The sequence below is a fragment of the Furipterus horrens genome, unplaced genomic scaffold (genome assembly GCF_987537825.1).
Source record: "Furipterus horrens unplaced genomic scaffold, mFurHor1.1.pri manual_scaffold_17, whole genome shotgun sequence".
In the NCBI taxonomy this organism is placed as follows: Eukaryota; Metazoa; Chordata; class Mammalia; order Chiroptera; family Furipteridae; genus Furipterus; species Furipterus horrens.
Genome location: NW_028327187.1, coordinates 66,298,530 through 66,324,813, shown reverse-complemented (window position 1 = coordinate 66,324,813; position 26,284 = coordinate 66,298,530). Strand labels below are relative to the sequence as shown.

General features: G+C 39.5%; 1 pseudogene; it reads right to left on the bottom strand.

Annotated features, from left to right (window-relative positions):
* Positions 1 to 24,788: 24,788 nt before the first annotated feature.
* Positions 24,789 to 25,178, bottom strand: LOC149991153 (c-Myc-binding protein pseudogene; annotated as a pseudogene).
* Between the last annotated feature and the right edge of the window lie 1,106 nt (positions 25,179 to 26,284).

Here is a 26,284-nt window from a genome sequence, read left to right as displayed (position 1 = left end):
TTTACGATAGCCAAGTGCTAAAAATGGCCTGAGTGTCCATTTGTAGATGAGTGGATCAAAAAACTGTGGTAAGTTTACACAAAGGAATACTATGCAGTAGAAAGAAAAAAAGTAGCTGCTGCCATTTGCAACATAATGGATGGGACTAGAGAGAATTATGCTTAGCAAAATAAGCCCGGCAATGAAAGACAAATACCATATGATACCACGTAATGCAGAAACTAATGAACAATACAAACTAATATGCAAAATTGAACCAGAGGCATGTATACAAGAAACAGACTAATAGTTACCAAGGGAGACGGGGATGGATAAGAGTACAGTAAGTAAGGGAAGGGGTTAATAAAGGAACTAGTATAAATAACCCACGGACATGTACAATGAGGTGGGAATTGACTGTGGGAGAAAGAGTCAGCAGGGTGGGGGGGATGGGAGAAAAGTGGTATAACTCTAATAGAAAAACAATAAAAAAATAATAATTATGTTTCATTTTAACCTTACTGAGATGCTGTAGAAACTTAACTCTTGTTTTTGTCAAGTAACCTGTAGTAAAATTGGTTTAATTATACATCTTTTTGCTTAAAGTCCCAGAACCGATCGCACTGTTAAATGAGGACTGATTCTGATTCCTTTTCGAATGTAGTCCAGAGCAGAAAATTTGCTCCAGAATGCAGACATATTTCAGACTATGAATATTATATAAATATTTATGTATGTCTCGATTTTGTTTGCCCGGAATTTCACTTAAACCTCTTGCTCATTCAGTTATTATATTCACATAGAGAATTGTTGGAGACTTTTGCTTACCTTTCCTCCATATTTAGTACATGTATTTACTTTCATTTTAAAAAGTGTGTTTTTCTGAGATGTCTTTTATTATTAGTTTTCTTAAGTCACTTTGAAGTAATTAATAAAACTATAGATACAGTAACACCAATAATAATAGATGTGAGCAGGTTGAAAAAAATAATTAAAATTGAATAGATTGGTTGTTAAATAAAAGTAATAAAAGGGCAGAAAACTTTAGTCTTCCAACGTTGATGCACAATACCCATGTACTTGATTTCTACTAGTCAAGTAATTGACTTTAATGTATTTAGTTGGCATATTTCAGTTGTCACTCTGTTCCTAATTTAAAGTAGCAGTTAACCCTGTGTTATTTATTAAGGAAATAGGAAGATATAGAATTACATGATTGAAATATAAAACCATGAAAATTGGCTCCTGTCCTTGACTTGCTTATTAACATTTATAAAATCAGACTACTTTTGAGAATTCAGGTATCTAATTTTTATAGATCACATTATTCAACCTCTTTATTTTGCAATTGAGAAACCTAAATTTCAGAATTTGGGAAGATGGCGGAGGAATGAGGGGAGGCTGCACACTCAGACTCCTGAGACCCGTGTGTAGTTTGGACTAATTGCAGACAGAACATCTCAAGGGAGCAGCTGGACACTGGCAGGAGTTGAGCCTTGGCACTGCTGGATTAGAGAAAAACCATCTGGGAACAACCTGTTTAGTGAGGATAGTGAAAGAAAAAGGGACAAAACAGGATTCCTGACTGGGGTGGCTGCCCGATCTGCAGTTGAAAAAACACAAAGGCTTTTTGGTGACCACCGGCTTCCCCAGAGGGGAGCTAGGAGGAAAGCAGATCTCTGCCCACTGGAAGAGACAGGACTCGACCAGGCAGCATTGGAGATGGAAGACGGGAGACAGCGTGCTGCTGAGCAAGTGAAATCATAATTTTTCCTTTGTATTTTTCTCTTGTGAACCGCGGAGAGGGGGGGAAAGTTTGAAGGTGATAGGACATTCTTGAGGAGTGCAGTCGCAGAAGTGCACTCGCCCACTCCCCAACCCTCCCCTTGGGTCGTGGGGGCGCATAGAGAAGTGCCCTCATTCACTGGCCCAGGTGCGCAGAGCCACGCATCCAGGAGCCCCTCGGACACACCCCAACAGACATAAGATCAGTGCCCCAATGCATGGAGAGAGGGCCCACTGGATACGGAGAAGACAGTGCGCAGTCGCCCTTGGCCAGCTCCAGTGGGCGCCAGGCCCTAGTGCCAGGCCCGAGCACAAAGCATTTGCTCAGGTTCTGCTCCTACCTGCCCAGGCAGGTGCGGGAACGGTGGGTGGCTGCGGCGCCAGAACACCAGGCAGCAACGACTCACAGACACTCACTTCTACTGAGCACAAGTGTTCAGGGCCCCAACCTAAGAGGCTAGAGACCAACTCTCGGAGCGCTGCGCGCAGGCCTGAGGCTAGCTCCCCGGCTGCCTTGGGCTAGCACAGGCAAGCGAGCGCAAAAACACCTCCCTGACATCAATAGGCGCCAATCGATCACTTTCACTGTGCACGAATGTCTGGGGCCCAGCACTGGCAGGGGAGAAACCAACTCCCGCAGCACAGTGCCGCAGGCCTGAGGCTACCTTCCTGGCCAACTTGGGAAGCTCCCGGAGCATGGCGGCGGGCCTGAGGCAAGCTCTCAGGCCGCCTTACCAGCTCACAGGCGTGTCTGCAAGGACACCTTGGCAAGCTCCAATAGGCACCTAAGGAACGCCCTGTGCGGGGCCAATTGCTGCAAGGAACAGGAACCTCTGACCCACCTAATTAGACCAGCTATGGATACAGAAAAACAAGACAACACACAAAGGCTGAACTGACATCTCCACAAAAGATTTCAAGATAAAGTAGACAGAGTGACCCTCAATCAACTAGCCAGAAGGAAGATCCTAACAAAAAACATCTGAAATATAATCAGACAGCATAAACAAACAACATAAAAGGTACCGCAAAAAGATCAGGCTCAGGAGATCAAAGAGACTGCACCACTGAAACCCCCAGATCTAGAATAAAAATCTCATACCACAAAGGTGAAAAGGCAAAGCAGACAAATCCAAATAACAAAAACAAACAAGAAGAAACCAACATGGTAAGATGCAGAAACAACCTTTCAATGAAAAGAAAAGAGAAATCCCCAGAAAGAGAGGTAGATGGAATAGACATAGCCCAAATGTCAGACATGGAATTCAAAACAATGATGGTGAAGAAGCTCAATATACTCAACAACCTTAAAAACAACTATGACAGTCTTCAAGGAAGTTACCAACAGCTCCAAGAAAATTACAAGGAACTTGCAGAGAACTACACCGGCATAAAAAAGACATAGAAACTATCAAAAAGAACCAGGAAGAAATGAAGAATTCAATCTCTGAACTGAAAAACACAGTAGAATCAGTCAAAAGCAGACTAAACGAAGCAGAGGATTGTATTAGTGAGTTAGAAGATAATGTAGGAAAAAATTCTCAGACGATACAGCAAAATGAAAAAAAGATTAAAAAAGTAAAAAGAAGAGTTAAGGGGGTTACAGAAAAGGATAAGGAAGAACAATATAAGAGTAATTGGAATTAAAAAGGGATCAGAAGAACAAGGAATAGATAAACTGATAGGAGAAACAGTGACAGAAAAAATTCTTAACCATATGAGAGAAAAAGTTATGCAAGTCCAAGAAGCAGAGAGAGTTCCAATAAAGAGGAACTCCCAAAAACCCACTCCAAGGCACATCATAGTTAAAATGGCAACATTCCAAGACAAACAGAGAATCCTAAAAGCAGCAAGAGAAAAACAGCAAATAACTTACAAGGGAGCTCCAATAAGGCTATCGACCGATTTCTCAACAGATACATTACAAGCCAGAAGGGAATGGTCAAAAATATTTCAAGCAATGAAAAACAGAGGCCTACAACCAAGAATACTCTACCCAGCAAACCTCTAATTCAAACTAGAAGGTGAAATAAGGAGTTTCTCAGGCAAAGGAAGACTGAAAGAATATATGTCCACCAAATCAGCATTGTAAGAGATGCTAAAGGGAATACTCTAAGAAAAGAAAAGACAAAAAACAAAAAAAGAGTAGAGGAACAGAGGTACAAAGGGAAATGAATACATACATGTCAATAATAACCTTAAATGTAAATGGATTAAATGCTCCAATTAAAGGACATACGGTAACGGAATGGATACGAAAACAGGACCCACATATTTGCTGTCTACAAGAAACACACCTCAGAACAAAAGATTTACATAGACTGAAAGTAAAGGGATATAAAAAAATATTCCAAACAGACGGAACTGAATATAAAGCTGGGGTAGCAGTCCTCATATCAGACAAAACGGATTTCAAAGCAAGGGCAATAAAAAGAGACAAAGAAGGACATTTCATAATACTTAAAGGAATAATCCATCAAGAAGATATAACACTGATAAACATATATGCACCCAACATAGGAGTACCTAAATACATAAAGCAAATAATAGAAGACCACAAGAAGGATATTAACAACAACACATTCATAGTAGGGGACTTCAACACTCGATTATTGACAATAGACAGATCTTCCAAGCAAAGAAACACGAAGGATATACAGGCATTAAACAACACACTAAGCCACATGGACTTAACTGATATATATAGAACTTTTCACCCCAAAAAAGCAAAATATACATTCTTTTCAAATGCACATGGGACATTATCAAAGATAGACCACATAATAGGACACAAAACAAGCCTCAACAAATTCAAGGAAATTGAAATCATATCAAGCATTTTTTCAGACCACAATGCCTTGAAACTAAAAATCAACCTCAGGGAAAAAAATCAAAGACACCCAAACTCATGTAGAATGAATAACGCGCTATTAAATAATGAATGGGTTAACAATGACATCAAAGAGGAAATCAAGTAATTTCTAGAAACTAATGACAATGAACACACAACAGCTCAAAACCTATGGGACACAGCAAAAGCAGTCCTAAGAGGAAAGTTCATAGCAATACAGGCATATCTGAAAAGGATAGAAGAATCTCAAATGAAAAATGTAATCCTAAACCTACAAGAACTAGAACAACAACAACAAACAAAGTTTAGGGCAATAAGAAGTAAGGAAATCATCAAGATCAAAGCAGAATTAAACAACATAGGGACTAAACAAACAACCCAAAAAATCAACAAAACCATGAGTTAGTTCCTTGAAAAAATAAACAAAATTGAAACTCCACTAGCCAGGCTCAACTAGAAAAAAAGAAAGAAGACCCAAATAAACAAAATCAGAAATAAAAGAGGAGAAATCACGACTGATACCTCAGAAATACAAACAATTGTAAGAAATTACTAGGGACCATTGTATGGCAAGAAATTTGACAAACTAGAAAAAATGGACAAATTTCTAGAAACATATAACCTTCCAAAACTGAATCAAGAAGTGGAAAGTCTCAAAAGACCAATGACAAAAAAGGAAATTGAAACAGTAATCCAAAATCTCCCTGCACACAAAAGCCCTGGACAGGATGGCTTCACAAGCAAATTTTACAAAACATTTAGGGAATAACTAACTCCTAACCTCCTCAGAGTATTCCAAAAAACTTAAGAAGAGGGAAAAATCTCAAACTCTTTCTATGAAGCCAGTATTACCCTAACCCCAAAACCAGGTCAAGACACAACAAAAAAAGAAAACTACAGGCCAATATCACTGATGAATATAGATGCTAAAATCCTCAATAAAATATTGGCAAACAGGATCCAGAAATACATCGAAAAGATCATACACCACGATCAAGTGGGATTCATCCCAGGGATGCAAGGATGGTTTAATATTTGCAAATCAATAAATATAATACATCACCTAAAAAAAATGAAAGACAAAAATCACATGATAATTTATCTAGATGTAGAAATAACATTTGAAAAAGTACAACAGCCCTTTATGATGACAACACTCGGCAAAATAGGATTACAGGGAGCATACCTTGACATAATTAAGGCTATATATGAGAAGCCCGAAGCCAACATCATACTCAATGGACAAAAACTGAAAGCATTCCCCCTGAAATCAGGAACTAGACAAGGCTGTCCACTCTCTCCACTTCTATTCAACATAGTGTTGGAAGTCCCAGCTGCAGCAATCAGACAAGACAAAGAAATGAAAGGCATCCAAATTGGGAAAGAATAAGTAAAACTATCACTATTTGCAGATGACATGATCGTATACCTAGCAAACCCTATAAATTCCACTAAAAGACTACTCGATATAATAAGTGAATTTGACAAAATAGCAGGGTATAAAATAAATATACAGAATTCTAAGGCATTTCCGTACACCAACAATAAAATATCGAAGACTGAGACAAAAAAGAAAATTCCATTTATTATAGCAACAAGAAAAATAAAATACCTAGAAATAAACTTAACCAAAAAGATAAAAGACATGTACACTGAAAATTATGCAATAATGAAGAAAGAAATTAAGGAAGATACAATTAAATGCAAGCAAATACCATGTTCTTGGATGGAAAGAATCAACATCATCAAAATGACCATACTACCCAAAGCAATTTACATATTCAATGCAATCCCTATTAAAATACCAATGACATATTTCACTGACCTAGAACAAATCCTCCAAAAATTCATATGGAACCAAAAAAGACCCCGAATAACAAAAGCAATCTTGAAACAGAAGAACACAGCAGGAGGAATCACGATACCAGACATCAAACAATACTACAAAGCCACTGTGATCAAAACCGTCTGGTACTGGCATAAAAACAGACATATAGATAAGTGGAACAGAATAGAGAGCCCAGAAACAATCACAGGCCTCTATGGTCAACTAATATTTGATAAAGGAGGAAGGAACATAAAATGGAGTGAGAAGAACCTCTTTAACAAATGGTGCTGGGAGAACTGGACAGGGACGAGCAAAAAAAATGAAACTAGAGCACCAACTTACATCACACACGAGAATAAACTCAAGATGGATAAAAGACTTAAATGTAAGCCGTGACACTATAAAAGTCCTAGAGGAAAACATAGGCAGGAAAACTGCAGATATCCCACGTAACAATATCTTCACACATACATCTCCTAAGGCAAGAGAAAAAAAGGAAAAAGTAAACAAATGGGACTACATCAAACTAAAGAGTTTCTGCTCAGCAAAAGAAAACATCATCGAGATGAAAAGGAAAACTACCATATGGGAAAACATATTTGCCAATGATATCACAGACAGGGGACTGATCTCCAAAATATATAAAGAGCTTATACGACTCAACATCAAGAAAACAAACAACCCAAATAAAAAATGGGCAAAGGACCTGAACAAACACTTCTTTGAAGAGGTCATACAGAAGGTCCATAGGCACATGAAAAAGTGCTCAAAATCATTGGCCATCAGAGAGATGCAAATAAAAACCACAATGAGATACCACTTTACACCTGCCAGAATGGCCATCATCAACAAATCAACAAACAACAAATGCTGGCGAGGATGTGGAGAAACAGGAACCCTACTGCACTGTTGGTGGGAATGCAGACTGGTGCAGCCACTATGGAAAACAGTATATAATTACCTCAAAAAACTAAAAATGGAACTGCCTTTTGAACCAGCGATTCCACTGCTAGGATTTTACCCGAAAAATCCTAAAACCCTAATTCAAAAAAACTTATGGACACCTATGTTCATAGCAGCCCTGTTTACAATAGCTAAGTGCTGGAAACAGCCTAAGTGCCCATCTGTAGATGAGTGGATCAAAAAACTGGTACATTTACACAATGGAATACTATGTAGCAGAAAGAAAGAAGGAACTCCTGCCATTTGCGTCGACATGGATGGAACTAGAGAGAATTATGCTCAGTGAAATAAGCCAGGCAAAGAAAGCAAAATACCATATGATATCACCTAATACAGGAAACTAAAGAACAGCACAAACAAACGAAGTAAATAGGACAAAGAGTAGAATAGCAGTCAATAGCGGGGAGGGGGGAGGGAGAGAAGGGGGATAAGTAAGGGAAAGGTCTAGTCAAGGAACGAGTATAAATGACTCATGGACATCGACAACGGGGAGGGATATGATTGTGGGATAAGGGGTCGGCTGGGTGGGGGGAGCAATGGGGGAAAAATGGAACAACTGTAATTGAAAAACCAAAAAATAAAAGAAATAAAAAAAATATAAGAGAAAACTAAATTAAAATAAAGGTGAATGTCTTACTAGAAAAAATGATAGAGTTGATTGGTGACGAAGTTCAGATGAGAATTCAGAACTTGCAAGTTAGAAGAATCGCATAAAAATCATCTTATTTATCTACATATAAAATATGGGTCAATACTACATATCTAAAGCCATTTAACTTTTAAAACTGACATATATTCTTCCCTGTTTCAAAATTAATTCACATAGAATACACAAAATAGAGTATATGATCTTTTGACTGCCAACTTGGTTCTTTTTCAGTGTGCCCTCACGCAACGAAAGATACAACTGTGTATCCTGTTCCACAAATTAGGAAAATTAGTGCCATCATCAAAATGTTCACTTTACGAGAGGGGAAGATGATGGCAGAGTAGGGACAGTGTTCTCTGCTTGCTCCTGTTAAGGAAAGACTTCAGTAACGAATGCGGAGAGGAGTGACTGAGTGAGTGTGGATCTCCGATAGCATGAACAGGGAGGAGAACATGGGAGCAGCATGGAGGGGGGTGGAGGGGTTTACCACGCACTGCAGGCTGAGTCATTCCAGGACCCTGCCATGCCCGAGGGCTCATTAGCCAAGAGCTTCTTGGAGGCGCCCCCTGCTAGGGGCACACCGATAAGTGAAGTCTCGTAGCGAGTTAGGGAGAGGATTCAGCTGACAAAGCCAGAGACATGGGAGAACAGAGAACAACAAGGACTGGCAGAAACTGTGTGATCTGAGTCTAGAGGGAAACCTCCTCAGTTGCAACCTCCGACCAAAGCTCGCATTCCGGGTGCGCGCAGCACTTGTGCTAGGGCCCTACAGAACAAAGGGACAGTTTTGGGGCAAGGAGACGGGCCGCACAGAAAAGCTGCTGCAGAACTCCGGACCAGAGGAGAGCTCCTGAGCAAGAGAGCAGTGCATGCCCCCCGCCCCCTGGCACTTTGAGCAATCGTGCTAAAATCCCACAGAAAAAAAGGGGGTGTTGGGGCTAAGAAAGAGATAGGGCGCGCAGGGTGTTTAAGCAGGGAAGAGAGCAGAGGCTGTGGTTCGGGAGAGGAGATGGTTTTAGGGTGGGGAGAAGGACCTGCGGGGAAAGGCCACTGTGGAGCTCCAGACTGGTTGAGGGCTCCTGGGTAGGAGATGGCGGACCACACTAGAGTCCTGCAGAACAAAAAGATGGTGCTGGGGCGTGGAGGGAGATACAGTGTGCAGGCCTATAGACAGGGAAGCCAGCGGAAGCTGTAGCTCAGAATAGAGTCAGTTTTGGGGCAAGGAGAAGAGCCCACGCGGGAAAGGCGCTGTAGAGCTCCAGACTAGGGGAGAGGTCCTGGGCAGGAGAACGCCACTGGGACCAGCGCTTTGACCAACTGTGCCAGAGTCCTGCAGAACAAAAGGACGGTCTTGAGACAGCGAGAGAGGTAGGGTGCACAGGAATATAAACAGGGAAGAGAGCGGAAGCTGTAGTCCGGGAAAAGAGACGCAACTGGAGTCAGAGCAGGGATTGCTGGCAGGCACAGGCTGGACCAATGGTGGGAAAGAGTAGCTGGACAAGCCTGAGGAGGGCTGAGGGTGCCACAGGAGGGGAAAAATAAATGCAACTCACAGCAGAGAGGTGGTAGGTCCACATATAAAAGACTAGCAACCCCAGAATCAAGCATGACCCTCCCACAGCCAGCCGACCAACCAGAAAGGATTTGAAACTCATGGTAATTTGAGTAGGGGTGGACCCAGGAAGGAAGGAAGGAAAAACAAAAAAAACAAACAAACTAAAAAATACCCAGAGACTGTGCCTAAAACTTGAATTGAGTTAAAATCCTCTCATTCTTAATTTCTCACTCTCTCTCTCTTACTGCCCCTCCCGTCCTTTCTTATTCTCTCTCCTTTTATCCCCTCCTCTACCCTCCCTTCTCTCCCTTTGGCATGTCTCCCCTTCATCTTATTCTTTGTTAATTTTTAAATTTTAAGTTCTCTCCCTTTCCTTCCTATTCCCTTCTTCTAATCCCCTTCACTACCCCTTATCCTCGTCCTCCCTCCGTTTTCTTTCTCTCTCTTTTCTTCCTCTGTGCTAAGCACCTTCAATTTTATTAAATTTTTTTTATTTTGTCCCCCTTCAGTCTCCATTCATTTTTCTCTCCTCCCTTTCCCTTATTTTTTTTCTCCCTATAAATATTCTCTCTCTCTTTCTTTCTTTCTCCCTATTCCACTTTATATTCTAATCATTTAATATTTAAATTTTAATTATAATCTATTCCCCTCCACCTTCACCTTCCCCTTCTTACCCCTTATTTCTTTTCTTCCCATCCCCTCTCTCCATTCTCTCCCTCTTGTATTTCTCTCCTTCATCCTATCTTTTGTCAACTCTTCAATTTCAATTTTTTCCCTCCCTAATATCTCCTCTTCCTCTCGATTTCCTTCCCTCACCCGTGTTCTTTCCCTCCCTCATCCTCTTCTTTCTTTGCTTCTTTCTTTCTAAGTACTTTTAATATTATTTTTCTTTATTTTGCCCCCCGCTCCCACTCCATTCAATTATTCTTGCTTTCCTTTCCCATCTATTATTCTTCTCTCTCTTTATTCTCTCTTCCTCTCTATCTTGCTATTTTATATCATGTTTTAATCTTCTAATTTTTTTATAATATATATCTTTTTAAAATTTTAATCCAGTCCCCCCTCTTCGCCCTCACCTTCTTCTCTAGTTCTCTTTCCTACCCTTCTCTTCTCCTCTTTCTATTTCTCTATCCTCTCTCCCCTCCTGTCTTGCTATTTTCTACTCTGTATTTTTATGCTTGAAAAATTCTTTCTCAATATGTTTCCTACCTTCTAACCCCCTCAGCCCTCTGCTTCAATTTTTGGCTGTCTGTCTGCCTGGACGTCTGTTGTGTTTATCTTCACTCCCACACTAAATATATAACATATACCTATTATATAATCCTAATACTATACACTTCCACTTTTTCACTCCACACTGTAACCCTCTCGTTCTTTTCAAACATACAGTGTAAATGTTAATTACTGTCTTTCACAACCTTGATCCCAATTGCTTATATTATTACTCTATCAACTTCCCTCTCAAATATTACTCTTCCTTAACTTAAAACAACTCCTATCTGTTTCTCCTATAAAATAAGAGTCCCAATATCTCCAAAAGTATATTAATACGGGCTCATTTGCAAGCTATAGTGAGATCGTAGTTGGGGGAGATATTGGAGGGTGTGGGTTTCTTGCCTGGGTTGTGTGATTACATTTTAGCAGCACTTCCACAAAAGATCTCAAGACAAACTGGGCAGAGTGACTCTCAATCAACTAACCAGAGGAAAAGACCCACCAAAGAGTACCTGAAATACAACCAGACAGATTAAACAAATAACAACGAAAACAACACAGACGGAGATCCAAGATGGCAGAGTAGTAAGTGGAAGCTACACTAAACTCCACCCAGGACCAGCCAGTGCTGACTCAGCTCCAGTACAGCAGGCAGACCATTCCTCTCCAAGTGGCATCAGCCTGAGTGGAAATAAAAGCCCTGCCTACAGGAATTAAGCTGCCACACCCACGGTCCTTAAGCCTGATGGCTACTCACAGATTGAGTAGATTAACAACCAAAGAAGACAAACAAAAGCAGTAGATCCCTGGAAGTCTGCAACAGGCTGCCTAAGACCAGACTGGTACATGATCTCACGCTACCAGAGGCAGATCTAGGAAGTGCAGATGATTCTAAGAAGCACCAAGAAACAATAGGAGTCACAAAAATGGGGAGACAGAGAAACAACCCCCAATAAAAGAAAAGGTAGAATCCCCAGAGAGAGTGCTAAATGAAATAGAGGGGAGTAAACTATCAGATAAAGAATTCAAAACATGGATTATGGAGAAGCAGAATGAGCTCAGCGGAAACTACAAATAACTCCAGGGAAACTACAAGGAACTCCAGAAAAACTACAAGCAACTCACAGATTATTACACAAGTGTGAAAAAGGACATAAAAGCTATCAAGAAGAGCCAGGAGGAAATGGTGAATATGATCTCTGAATTGAAGAAAACAGTAGAAGGAATTAAAAACAGGGTTGAGGAAGCAGAAGATCGGATCAGCGAGCTGGAGAACAACGTACACAAAAACTCCCAGACAATGCAACAAAATGAAAAATGACTGAACAAGACTGAAGAGGTTCTAAGACACTTGCAGGACAACATGAAACGTAATAATATCCGTATCATAGGAATTCCAAAAGGAGAAGAAGAAGAGCAAGGGATAGAAAACCTCTATGAAAAACTAATGACAGAAAACTTCCCTCACATGAGGAGAGAAAGAGTCACACAAGTCCAGGAAGCACAGAGGGCCCCAATGAAGATGAACCCCAACAGACCCACCTCAAGACACATCATAATTAAAATGGCAACATTCAAAGACAAAGAGAGAATCCTAAAAGCAGCAAGAGAGAAACAACTAATAACATACAAGGGAGCTGCAATAAGGCTATCATCAGATTTCTCAGCAGAAACACTACAAGCCAGAAGGGAATGGCAAAAAATATTCCAAGCAATGAAAAACAAAAGCCTACAACCTAGAATACTAAACCCAGCAAAGCTCTCATTCAAAATGGAGGGTGAAATAAGGAGCTTCCAAGACAAAAGAAGGCTAAAATAATACATCTCCACCAAACCAGCAATGCAAGAGATGCTAAAGGGTCTGCTTTAAGAAGATAAAAAAACAGAGAGAGACAGAGAAGAACACGAGTACAAAAGGGAAAAATGACAATGAATAAGTACTTATCGGTAATAACCTTAAATGTAAATGAGTTAAATGTTCCAATTAAAAGACATAGGGTAGCTGAATGGATTAGAAAGAATGATCCACATATATGCTGTCTACAAGAGACCTACCTTAGAACAAAAGATCTACACAGACTGAAAGTAAAGGGATGGAAAAAAGTATTTCAAGCAAATGGACAGGAAAAAAAAAGCTGGGGTAGCAATACTTATATCAGACAAAACAGATTTCACAGCAAAGTCCATAAAAAGAGACAAAGAAGGGCATTTCATAATACTTAAGAAAAAAATCCATCAAGAAGATATAACCCTTATAAATATATATGCACCCAACTTAGGAGCACCCAAATATATAAGAAAAATTTTGAAAGACTCCAAGAAAGATATAGACAGCAACACACTCATAGTAGGGGATTTTAACATCCCATTGTCAACAATGGACGGATCTTCAAAGCAAAGTAACACCAAAGATATAGAGACACTGAAAAACACTCTAGATCAAATGGACTTAGTCGATATATATAGAAGTTTTCACCCCAAAGAAGCAAAATATACATACTTCTCAAGTGCACATGGAACATTTTCAAAGATAGACCACATTGTAGGACAAAAAACAAGCCTTAACAGATTCAAGAAAATTGAAATTATGTCAAGCATCTTCTCAGATCACAATGGCTTAAAATTAGAAATCACCCTCAAGGAAAAAACTCAAAAACATTCAAACTCATGGAGAATGAATAACATGCTATTAAATAATGAATGGGTTAACAATGACATCAAGGAAGGAATCAAGAAGTTTCTGGAAACGAATGATAATGAACACACAACAACCCAAAACCTATGGGATACAGTGAAAGCAGTCCTAAGAGGAAAGTTCATAGCCATACAGGCCTACCTAAAAAAGATAGAAGAATCTCTAATAAAAAATTTAACCCTACAGCTATAAGAACTAGAGGAAGAACAGCAATCAAAGCCCAGATCAAGTAGAAGGAAGGAAATCATCAAGATCAGAGCACAATTAAATGACATAGAGACTAAACAAACAATTCAAAAGATCAACAAAAGTAGGATCTGGTTCTTTGAATAGATAAACAAAATTGACAAGCCTTTAACCAGGCTCATCAAGAAAAAAAGAGAGAGGACCCAAATAAATAAAATTAGATACGAAAGAGGAGAAATCACAACTGATATAACAGAAATACAAAGGATTATAAGAAATTATTACGAACAAGTGTATGGCAAGAAATTTGACAACCTAGAGGAAATGGACAAATTCCTGGAAACCTATAGTCTTCACAAACTGAATCAAGAAGAAGCAGAAAGTCTGAATAGACCAATAATTGCTAGTGAAATTGAAGCAGTAATCAAAAAACTCCCAGCATACAAAAGCCCTGGACCAAATGGCTTCACAACTGAATTCTACAAAACATTTAGAAAAGAACTAACTCCTATCCTCCTCAGACTATTCCAAAAGATACAAGAAGAGAGAAGTCTCCCAAACTCGTTCTATGAAGCCAGTATAATCCTAATTTCAAAACCAGGTCAAGACACAACAAAGAAAGAAAACTACAGGCCAATATCACTGATGAACATAGATGCTAAAATCCTCAACAAACTATTGGCAAACCGGAGCCAGCAACACATTAGAAAGATCATACACCACGATCAAGTAGGATTCATCCCAGGTATGCAAGGATGGTTCAATATTCGCAAATCAATAAATGTAATACACCACATAAACAAAATGAAAGACAAAAACCACACAATCATATCAATAGATGCAGAAAAAGCATTTGATAAAGTACAACACCAATTTATGATAACAACTCTCAGCAAAATGGGAATAGAGGCAGCATACCTCAACATAATAAAGGCCATATATGAGAAACCTGAAGCCAACATCATACTCAATGGGCAAAAACTGAGAGCATTCCCCCTGAGATCAGGAACAAGACAAGGATGTTCGCTCTCTCCAATGCTATTCAACATAGTCTTGGAAGTTCTAGCCACAGCAATCAGACAAGAAAGAGAAATAAAAGGCATCCAAATTGGAAAAGAGGAAGTAAATCTGTCATTATTTGCAGATGATATGATAGTGTACATCGAAAACCCTATAGACTCCACAAAAATCTACTCAACCTAATAAGTGAATTTGGCAAAATAGCAGGATACAAAGTCAACATTAAGAAATCGAAGACATTTTTATACACCAACAATAAAAACTCAGATATAGAAACTGAAAGAAAAATTCAATTTACCATAGCAACAAGAAAAATAAAATACCTAGGAATAAACTTAACCAAGGAGGTAAAAGACCTGAACTCAGAAACTACATAACACAGAATAAAGAAATTAAAAAGATACAAATAAATGGAAGCATATACCATGCTCATGGTTGGGAAGAATCTACATCATTAAAATGTCCATACTACCCAAAGCAATTTATAGATTCAATGCAATCCCTATTAAAATACCAGCAACATATTTCACAGACCTAGAACAAATACTTCATAAATTTATATGGATCCAAAAAAGAGCCCGAATAGCCACAGCAATTTTGAAGAAGAACTCAGTAGGAGGAATCAAAATATCTGATATCAAACTATAATACAAGGCCACGGTAATCAAAACAGTCTGGTACTGGCATAAAAACAGACATATAGATCAATGGAACAGAATAGAGAGCCCAGAAATAAACTCAGGTTCATATGGTCAACTAACATTTGACAAAGGGAGAAAGAACATCAAATGGAGTGAAAAGAGCCTCTTCAATAAATGGTGTTGGGAGAACTGGACAGGAACATGCAAAAAAATGAAACTAGACCACCAACTTACACCATACACCAGAATAAACTCAAAAGGATCAAAGACTTAAATGTAAGCCGTGATACCATAAAAGTCCTAGAGGAAAACATAGGCAGGAACATTTCAGATATCCCACGTAGCAACATTTTCACTGATATATCTCCTAAGGCAAGGGAAATAAAAAAAAAGAATAAACCAATGGGACTACATCAAACTAAAAAGTTTCTGATCACCTAAAGAAAACACCAGCAAGATGAAAAGGAAACCAACCATATGGGAAAATATATTCACCAATGACATCTCAGACAAGGGATTGATCTCCAAAATATATAAAGAACTCATACGACTCAACACCAAGAAGACAGACAACCCAATTAAAAAATGGGCAAAGGACCTGAACAAACACTTCTCCAAAGAGGACATACAGAGGGCCCATAGACATATGAAAGTATACTGAACATCACTAGCCATCAGAGAGATGCAAATAAAAACCACAATGAGATACCACCTCACACCAGTCAGAATGGCCATCATCAACAAATCAACAAACAACTTGTGCTGGAGAGGATGCGGAGAAATGAGAACCCTGGTGCATTGCTGATGGGAATGCAGACTGGTGTAGGCACTATGGAAAACAGTTTGAAATCTCCTCAAAAAACTGAAAATGGAACTGCCTTTTGAACCAGCAATTCCATTGCTGGGATTATATCCGAAAAATCCTGAAACACCAATTCAAAACAACCTATGCAGTTCAATGTTCATAACAGCACTATTTACAATAGCCAAGTGCTGGAAACAACCTAAGTGCCCATCTGTAGATGAGTGGATTGAAAAACTGTGGTACATTTAAACAATGGAGTACTATGTAGCAGAAGGAAAGAAGGAACTTCTACCATTTGTAACATGGATGGAACTAGAGATAATTATGCTTAGCAAAATAAGTCACTCAATGAAAGAAAAATACCTTATGCCGTCACCTATTACAGGAAACTAATGAACAACACAAACAAATGAGCAAAAATGAACCAGAGCTATGTAAAAAAGAAGTAGACTAACAATAACAGGGGGGAGGCGAGGGCGATAGAAAGCGGTAAGAAGGGGAAGGGTCTAGTCAAAGAACATGTATAAATGACCCACAGGCATGGGCAACTGAGTGGGGACTGAATGTGGGGAAGGGAGGGGCAGGGTGCAGGGAAGCAAGAGGGGGAAAAAAGTGAGACAACTGTAATGGGAAAACGAACAAAAAAAATTTTTATTGGGGGAAAAATGAAAATATGAAGAATGGAAATGCCAGTTCAGTGAACATTAGGACAAAGATTTTCCTTCATGTTGTATATTTTTCTCCCTATCTGATCCCTCCAGAGTTTTGCATTCTAAAGAAGTAAGTAATGGCATAAGTTTCTTTGCATAAAACTAATAAGACCAGTTGTTAAAAGAGGGTTTTTTTTTGTTTGTTTGTTTTTGTTTTTTTTTCACCAAGACTTTGACTGGAATGACAAGCCTAAAGGAGACATGCTTGGGCTCAGGTTGTTACCAAAAAGCCCTGAGGAACTGGGAATTACTTTAAAAGTTAATAAAAGCCTGTGAGATAAAAGGCCTGGGACCATGGTTCGTTGTGTGGTCCACAGCAATCTTTCCAGGGAAGGAATGAAGGTTGTTTTCCTGAAAGATGGCTGGAAGGGACCTTAAGGCACATTGAAAAACCAGAAAGACTTGGAAAAGGCAGGTTTGTGCAGGCAAGGCTGAATGCCAGGTATATGGCCCAGCTTCTGTGCCCTGAAGAGCAGACTGAAGATTACCTTAAATGTTCCTTGGGTAAGTTCCAGCAAACAGAACTAAAGATCATTTGCTGTTCTTCTTGTGTTTATGCAAATGAACAGGATAAATTAAAAATGGACTTAATGTAGTCCCTTTAATTACAAGGAGGGTAATCTTAGGGAGAAAAATCATTATTCAAGGAAAATCGCAATGATCAGTGGCAGACTATAAAGTAGTGCAGCTAACCATTTTAAAAGTTTCTTTTCATTTAAAATATGTTTTCACTTGAAAGTTAAACCATGTTTGTGGTATCATCAAAGATATTTAAGTTGCAGGCAAGAAGAATGTCAAGTGCCTTGCAACTGGATGTTTTTCCAATAAGACAGTGTTAGAGGTTTAGAGACTTGTTTGTGGGTTATGTTACATAAATTAACTTGTGTTTTCTGTTTTCAAAAGGCATAAGCTTATGACCGCATTACCTGAGTGATTGTCTGTACATATAGGCCTCACTTAATCCTCTCTGCAGCGCTACCTCCTCAGACTCAACGGTTTGGCTGAACTAAATGGCTGGGTTGGTGAAGAATGGGGTGGTCTGTGGGCTTCACTTTAAAACTGGTTTCTCTTTTCTATCCTAATTGCTTGGACCGAAAGGGCCCAGAGGTCTGGGAGGGGGGAAACCTAGACTGTTTCCCTCAGCCCAGGCTGAGTATGGTGGGCAAGGGGGTATTGGACAGGTGAGATGTGCCTGGCACACCTTCCTCCATAGAAGCCCTTTTTTTTTTTTTTTTTTTTTTTTGCCCTAATGTGGAACATTGAAAAATTAATCCCTGCTTTTTGTCATCTAGTGGTTATGGATTGAATGATGTCCTTTAACCCTTTTTGCCAAATCTGTTACCCCCAGAACACAACAAGGATACCAACCTGTTAAACCAAGCACACCATTGTCCAGAGACAGCCAATTGACCTGGAGTCTGCACGGTCCTTCCCCATGTGGGAAGGTCACCCTCCCCTCCACACCCCGACTCTTATTAGGGATTTCTGGACCCAAGGGTAGGTAGGACGGTGACCATGTCCAGCTTGAAGCAGCTAGAGGAGCTTGAGACCTTCGCCCATTTTCCTTTATAAGATAAAGGGTCTCAATATCTGAGAGGGAGGGATTGTTATTTTTTATTGTTAAAATAATTAATCACATATTTACTAAAAAAAAGAGAAGAAAAAGAAGAATATATGAAAGGGTGAAGTGGGAAAGCTTGTATATACGAACCATTGTTATGGACTTGGCAGGATTGCTGGGGGAGGGAGATGCTGGGTGGAGGGGAGTAAAGGGGAGAAAATTGGAACTATTGTAACAATATGATCAATAAAGTACATTTAAAAAATGTTCACTTTACATATACAGTCTATTATCAAGTCCTGCTGATTTTACCTTTTAAATCCATCCACTATTTTTTATTTTCACTGCTACCACTTTAGTCCAAGAGACCATTATCTCTTTTCTGAACTACTGAAACACCCTCTTAATTAATCTGTCTGCATTCATCTTAGTTAAAGTTAAAATGACTTACACAAATACAGTGAGCTTGCCACCACCACCCCATACACACACACTCACACACACACATTTAAAACCTTCAGTGACTTACAATTTCTCTTAATAGAGGGGCACATTTTTTAACATTGTGTGCATGACTCTGTACTATCTAACCCTTAACTACCTTTCTACCTTAATTTTGCTCTCCTCTGTAGCCAGCTGAGCTTTTCCAGTTATTCATAGTCACTATCCTTTCCACCCGCACTTTCCATGAATTTGCACTTGCTTTTCCCTGTGTTTGGATCTCTCTTTCTACTTTGTGTAGTTGGCTCACACTCTTATTTCAGAGGTATAATGCCTCTATGATTTAATCACTTGATGCCAAGCACTTCTACCTGGTCTTTATCCAGTTTTACATTTACTTATGACTGTTATTTATAAATACTTAAATCTATATCTCTCTGTATTTTTGTTTCTAGATCTAGACCTTAAGTTACATGTAGGTAGGACCATTTGTGGTTGTGCCAGCCATATAATTGGAAATCAAGATTTATTTAATTAATGGATTTATAGATTAATAAGTATTATAAGTGTTAATAATAGCAAGCATTTGTTGAAGTTACTATGTGCTATGTTATGTACTTTGACTACGTTTTTTAGTCATGATAAAATCCCATGCGGTTGGTATTGCTATTACTATTGTTTTCCAGATGATGAGACTAAGGATCAAGATGATAAAGAAATTATTCAAAGTTACACAATTATTAAGAAACAGAACCATAATTAAAATTCAGATAATATGACTTTTAATCACTATACTACACTGTAATTAACATGGAATATAAAAGTGAATAACATATATCTCCTGTCAACAGTGTATTGATAAATTATTTTATAAACCTTCCTTGAATTATGTTTTATAAAGATATGTAGTGTGTGATAATGGATTTGAACTTTCTAATAGTGTTCTTCTGATGATACAATGAAAGCCAAAAGAATAAATTGCTAATGACAATGTTAGACATTATCACAGTATAGTGTATCATGCACTGTTGGTGGAAACTACTACACAAATAATTTGAATGGATTTTAATAAAGAGTTTATTTGCAAAGTAGTATGCATTCCATAGCAAAACCATAAGGGATAATGCAAAATTATGGGCTTAGTAACTTGGGGGTGTATTTGAGACAGTTACCTACCTACGTCTGAAAAGGCAAAGGGAAGGAATAGAAAATGAAAATTGAAGATAGCAGGAAGCGTGTGGAGAGAGCAAGCTCATAGGAGTTGTGCCCATTAGTTAAAGCACAGCCACCCCATGGATTCTGCAAGGAAAAAACCCAAATAGTAAATATTTCATACTTATTCTCTCCACATATGCTAGTCTCCTATTGGGCCTCCCCATTAATCAAAGTCCATTTAAAACCAGAGGACAAGGGTGCCCTGTGTATATGAAATATGCAGGTCACTCTCCTAGAACACAGGGCAGGGTAGAACATGGACATAAGTGAAAAATGGAAGATATCTAGTACAGATGGTCATATAGAGAACTACATTTTTCTCACAGCGTCCATTAAGGCACATCATTCTTTCCCCCTGTATAAGGCCAGCTCTGCTATTATAAAGGCAAAAATGACAAAAAAAAAAAAAAAAAGAAATCCATGACTTGGGTCTCAGCTTAACTATGTCCCAGTAAATATTTCTGTAGAGTTCCAAATTTCCTAAGTCCTATCACACCCACCTCATGCCACACTTATTTGAATTCTTGGAATATGAATGAAGCCTCAAGGTTCTTATGAGAAAAATGCTATTAAAATTTATGGCATTGGATAGAGAAGATGGCGGAGGAGTGAGGGGAGGCTACACTTTCAGGCTCCTGAGACCCGTCTGTAGTTTCGACTAATTGCAGACAGAACATCTCAGTGACTAGATGGACACTGACAGGAGTCAAGCCTTGGCACTGCTGGATTAGAGAAAAACCATCTGGGAACAACCTATTTAGTGAGGATAGTGGAGGAAAAAGAGACAAGATGGGATTCCCTGACTGGGGTGGCTGCCCAAGCTGTGACTGGAAGTACACAAAGGCTTTTTGGCGACCACAGGCTTCCCCAGAGAGGAGTTGGGAGGAGAGCAGATCACTGCCTGCTGGCAGAGACAGGACTTGACCAGGTGGCATTGGCGCTGAAGGACAGGAGACAGCATACTGCTGTGCAAGTGAGAACATAATTCTCCTTTATATTTTTCTATTGTGGACTGTGGAGAGGGGTGGAAAGTTTGGGGGTGGTAGGACATTCTTGAGGAGCGCAGGCGCAGAGGCATTCTTGTCTACTCCCCAACCCTCCCCTTGGGTCACTAGGGTGCACATAAGGAAGTGCCCTCATTCACTGGCCCAGGTGCGTGGAGCCGCAAGTCCAGGTGCCCCTCAGACACGCCCCAAGAGACATAAAATCAGTGCCCCAACTGGCACAGGGAGGGCCCACTGGACATGCAGAAGACCATGCACAGACACCCTGGCCAGTTTCAGTGGGCGCCAGGTGGGAGCGCAGAACACTTGCTCAGGTTTTGCTCGTACCCGCCCAGGCAGGTGCAGGAAGGATGGTTGGCTGCAACGGCACAGGAACAGTGGGTGGCAACGACTCACAGACGCTCACTTCCACTGTGCACAAGTGACTGAGGTCCCGCCCTAAGAGGTGGGAGACCAACTCTGGGAGCACACTCGGCAGGACTGAGGATCACTCTCGGGCCGCCTTGAGCTTGCATGGGTGCGCAAGCGCAAAAACACCTCGTCCAGCTTCAATAGGCGCCAATCTCTCACTTTCACTGTGCCCAAGTGTCTGGGGTCCCGCCCGAAGAGGCGAGAGAAAGCAGGCCTGAGGCAAGTTCCCGGGCCACCATGTGCATGCAGGGGTGCACGCGCAAAGGCACCTCGGCTACCTCCAACAGGCGCCAAAGGAACACTCCGTGCTGGCCACCACGGGTGCACACTGCTGCTGCAAGGAACAGGAAACTCTGACCCGACTCATTAGACCAGCTGTGGATACAGAAAAAGAAGACGACACACAAAGGCTGAACTGGAAAGGAAACAAAAAAAAAACTATATCTCTAATTTGTTTCATACAATCTCTCCTCATCCTTTCACTTTAATTGCTATTTATTTGTTTGTGTGTCTAGTTTAGCATCCCTTTCACTCTAAATAAATAGAATATAACTACTATATAAATCCAATACTATACAATCCCACTTTCTTACTATATTCTGCATTCTTCCCTCCTTTTATTCTACTGTTATTAACATACAATGTAAATATTACCTACTGTCTTGCATAGTATCAACTATTATTAATCTATCATCCCTTCTCTTAAAAATCATATTTTTCCTCCCTAAAAACCACTCTTATCTATTCTCCCTATAGTATAAAAGCTCTAATCTCGCTACATATATATTAATACTGGCTCGCTGGATGACGATAGTGGGATAGAGGATGTGGGGCATTTTTGAGGGTGTGGGTCTCCTGCCTGGGCTGTGTGTTTATGTTTTTAACAGCATTTCCACAAAAGAACTCAAGACAAAGTGGATAGAGTGACTCTAAATCAACTAGTCAGAAGTAAAGGAAAAAATAAACAAATGGGACTACATCAAACTAAAGAATTTCTGCTCAGCCAAAGAAAACATCAGCAAGATAAAAAGGAAACCAACTATATGGGAAAACATATTTGCCAAAGATATCACAGACAGGGGACTGATCTCGAAAATATATGAAGAGCTTATATGACTCAACATCAAGAAGCCCTTTTTTTCCGTAATGTGGGACATTGAAAAATTAATCTTTGCCTTTTGTCGTCTAGTGGTTATTGATTGAATGATGTCTTTTAACCCTGCTGTCAAATCTGTTGCCCCCAGAATACAGCAAGAATGCCAGCGTGTTAAACCAAGCACACCGTTGTCCGGGGACAGCCAACTGACCTGGAGTCTGCACGATCTTTCTCCATGTGAGAAGACCACCCTCCCCTCCACACCCCCACTCTTATTAAGGATTTCTGGACCCAAGGATAGGTAGGACGAGGACCATGTCCAGCTTGAAGCAGCTAGAGGAGCTTGAGATCTTCACCTATTGTCCTTTGTAAGATTATAAAGGGTCCTAAGTTTAAGAGGGAGGGATTGTTATATTTTATAGTTAAAATAATTAACTAATCACATATTTACTAAAACAAAGAAGAGAGAAGAAGAATATATGAAAGGATGAAGCCTGAGAGCCTGTATGTACGAACCATGGGTATGGACTTGGGGGGGCGTTGCTGGGAAAGGGGGGGTGCTGGGTGGAGGGGAGCAAAGGGGAAAAAATTGGAACTGTTGTAACAATATAATCAATAAAATATACTTTAAAGAAAGACTTTAATGTAAGGCATGATACCATAAAGTCATAAAGGAAAGCTTAGTCTGTAAAATCTCAGCTATTCAAGTAGCATTATATGTTCTAAGGCAAGAGAAATAAAGAAAAGAACAAACAAATGGGACTACTACAAACTAAAAATTTTCCACCCAGCAAAAGAAAACAACAGCAAGATTAAAAGAGAACCAAACTAATGGGAAAATATATTATCCAATGATACCTCAGACAAGGGTTTGATCTCCAAAATATATAAATAAGTTATATGACTCCACACCAAGAAGATAGACAACCTATTTAAAAAAATGGCAAAGGACCTGAACAGACATTTTACCAAGGAGGACATACAGAGGGCTCATAGTCATATGAAAGTATGCTCAACATCACTAGCCAGCTGAGAGATGCAATTTACAACCACAATGAGATACCACCTCACCAGTCATAATGGCTATCATTAACAAAACAACAACAAAAAAAAATGCTAGCAAGGATGTGGAGAAACAGAGACCCTAGTACACCATTGGTGACAGTGCAGACTGGTGCAGCCACTATGGAAAACAGTATGGAATTTTCTCAGAAAACTAAAAATGTAACTGCTTTTTTATCCAATGATTCCACTGCTTAGATTATACCTTATTAATCCCAAAACACCAATTTAGAAGAACCTATGCACCTCTATGTTCATAGCAGCGCTATTCACAATAGCCAGGTGGTTGAAACAGTTTAGGTACCCATCAGTAGATGAATGGATAAAAAAACTGTAGTACATTTCCACAATGGAATACTGTGCAGAAGAAAGAAAGAAGGAACTCCTACCTTTTGCCACAACATGGATGGAACTGGAAAGTATTATGCTTAGTGAAATAAGCAAGGTGGTGAAAAACAAATACCACATGTTCTCACCTAATACAGGACCATAATGAAAAAATGAGCAAAATAGAACCAGAGGCATGTAAACAAGGAACAGACTGGCAGTGACCAGAGGAAAGGGTGGAAATGGAAAAGGGGAGAAAGAAGGGGAAGGGCCTATTCAAGGAACTCATATAAATGAACTATTGCCATGGACAACAGGGAGAGGAATGACTTGGGGGTAGGGGGTATGTGGGCTGAACAGGGGATAGAAGTGGGGGAAATGATGAAACAACTATATAGAAAAACATTTAAAAACAGGTTTTTATTTTTAATTTTTTAAATTTTATTGTTTTCAATTACAGTTGTCCCATTTTTTTCTCCTGTAAGTGAAAACTAATGAGCACAACAAAGAAACAAGCAGAACAGAACTGGAGATTTGAAAATAAGGAAGAAAATGACAGCGACCTAAGGGGAATGGTGAGGGGGATAACTGCGGAAAAAGGGGAAGGGTCTTGTCAAGTAAAAAGTATAAAAAAAGTTTTTAAACTGATTAATCCTATTTAGGTATTTGGAATTACTTTTTCAGTTTTGCCAAAATATAATAATAATAAAAGACTTTTAAAGCATCTGTTCAGCTCTTCAAGTCATACAAAACCATTTTTTTTCAGTGTCTTTTCAACTGAGAAGAATATTATTCATCACGCTTCTCCTCCTGAACTGATTCATACTGAGCAAGCTTTGTTTTCAGGGTTTTTAAATTTTATTTTCTTCTACAATATCTTTATATTTCTCTTTCATTTCTGACACTTCTAGGAGCAACAGTTCTTTTCTGTATTTTCTGGGGTAACAGCCCCTAAGTAATGCTTTAAAAATCCAAAGCACTATTTAATTTCTTTGGTTCTTCAAATAAAGCTATATCAATATTTTGGTCAGCTTATCCAGAATCCCTGACTTTAAGTACTGTATCTCTGGAACTACTCATATTTGAGTCAGAGGATTTGTAGTGGGTCATAGTGACAGTGACAGCAGTGTAGCTCGTACCAGAGACCATGGATGGCATGCTCTGTGCAGCGCTGCTCATTTTCAGAAAAGTGTGTACACCTAGCTGTGTATAGTAGTCTGATTGTAAACCTTTCCTCTCAACAATTTGCGGATAATTCCTCAGTCTTCTAGCTTCCAGTCTCAGTTTATCAATAAGAAGTCTATAATGGCCTGATTTTATTTACTTTAGTTAACTTGTACTATTTTTTCTTAATCTTTTTTAAAATTTATTTTTAATTGTTTTTCTATTACAGTTATCTCATTTTCCCCCATTTGTTCTCTCCTGCTCCACCCACCTCCCCTCTCTCCCACAGTCCATCCCCATTTAGTTGTCCATGTCCATGGGTCATTCATGCTAGTTTCTTGACTAGACCCTTCCTTTTCTTTCCCCCTCTTTCCCCCCTCCCCCTTTCTATCTGGTCACTGTCAGTCTGTTCCCTGTTTACATGTCTCTGGTTCTACTTTGTTCATTTGTTTGTTTTGTTCATTATGTTCCTGTATTAGATGAGATCATATGATATTTATATTTCACCACCTGGCTTCTTTCACTTAGCATAATACTCTCAAGTTTCATCCATGCTGTAACAAAAGGTAGGAGGAGTTCCTTCTTTTTTTCTGCTGCATAGTATTCCATTGTGGAAATATACCTTTTTTTTTTTTTTTACCTTTTATTTTTTGGTTTTTCAATTACAGTTGTCCCACTTTTCCCCCATTGCTCCCCCCCACCCAGCCCATCCCCTCTCACACAATCATATTCCTCCCCGTTGTCCATGTCCATGAGTCATTTATACACGTTCCTTGACTAAACCCTTCCCTTACTTATCCCCCTTCTCCCCCACCCCCTCCCCCTTATTGATTGCTATTCTGCTCTTTGTCCTATTTAGTTAGTTTGTTTGTATTGTTCTTTAGTTTCCTGTATTAGATGATGTCATATGGTATTTTTCTTTCTTTGCCTGGCTTATTTCACTAAGCATAATTCTCTGTAGTTCCATCCATGTTGTCACAAACGGCAGGAGTTCCTTCTTTCTTCCTGCTACATAGTATTCCATATACCACATTTTTTGACCCACTCATCCACCGATGGGCACTTTGGCTGTTTCTAGCACCTGGCTATTGAAAATAGTGCTGTTATGAACATAGGGGTGC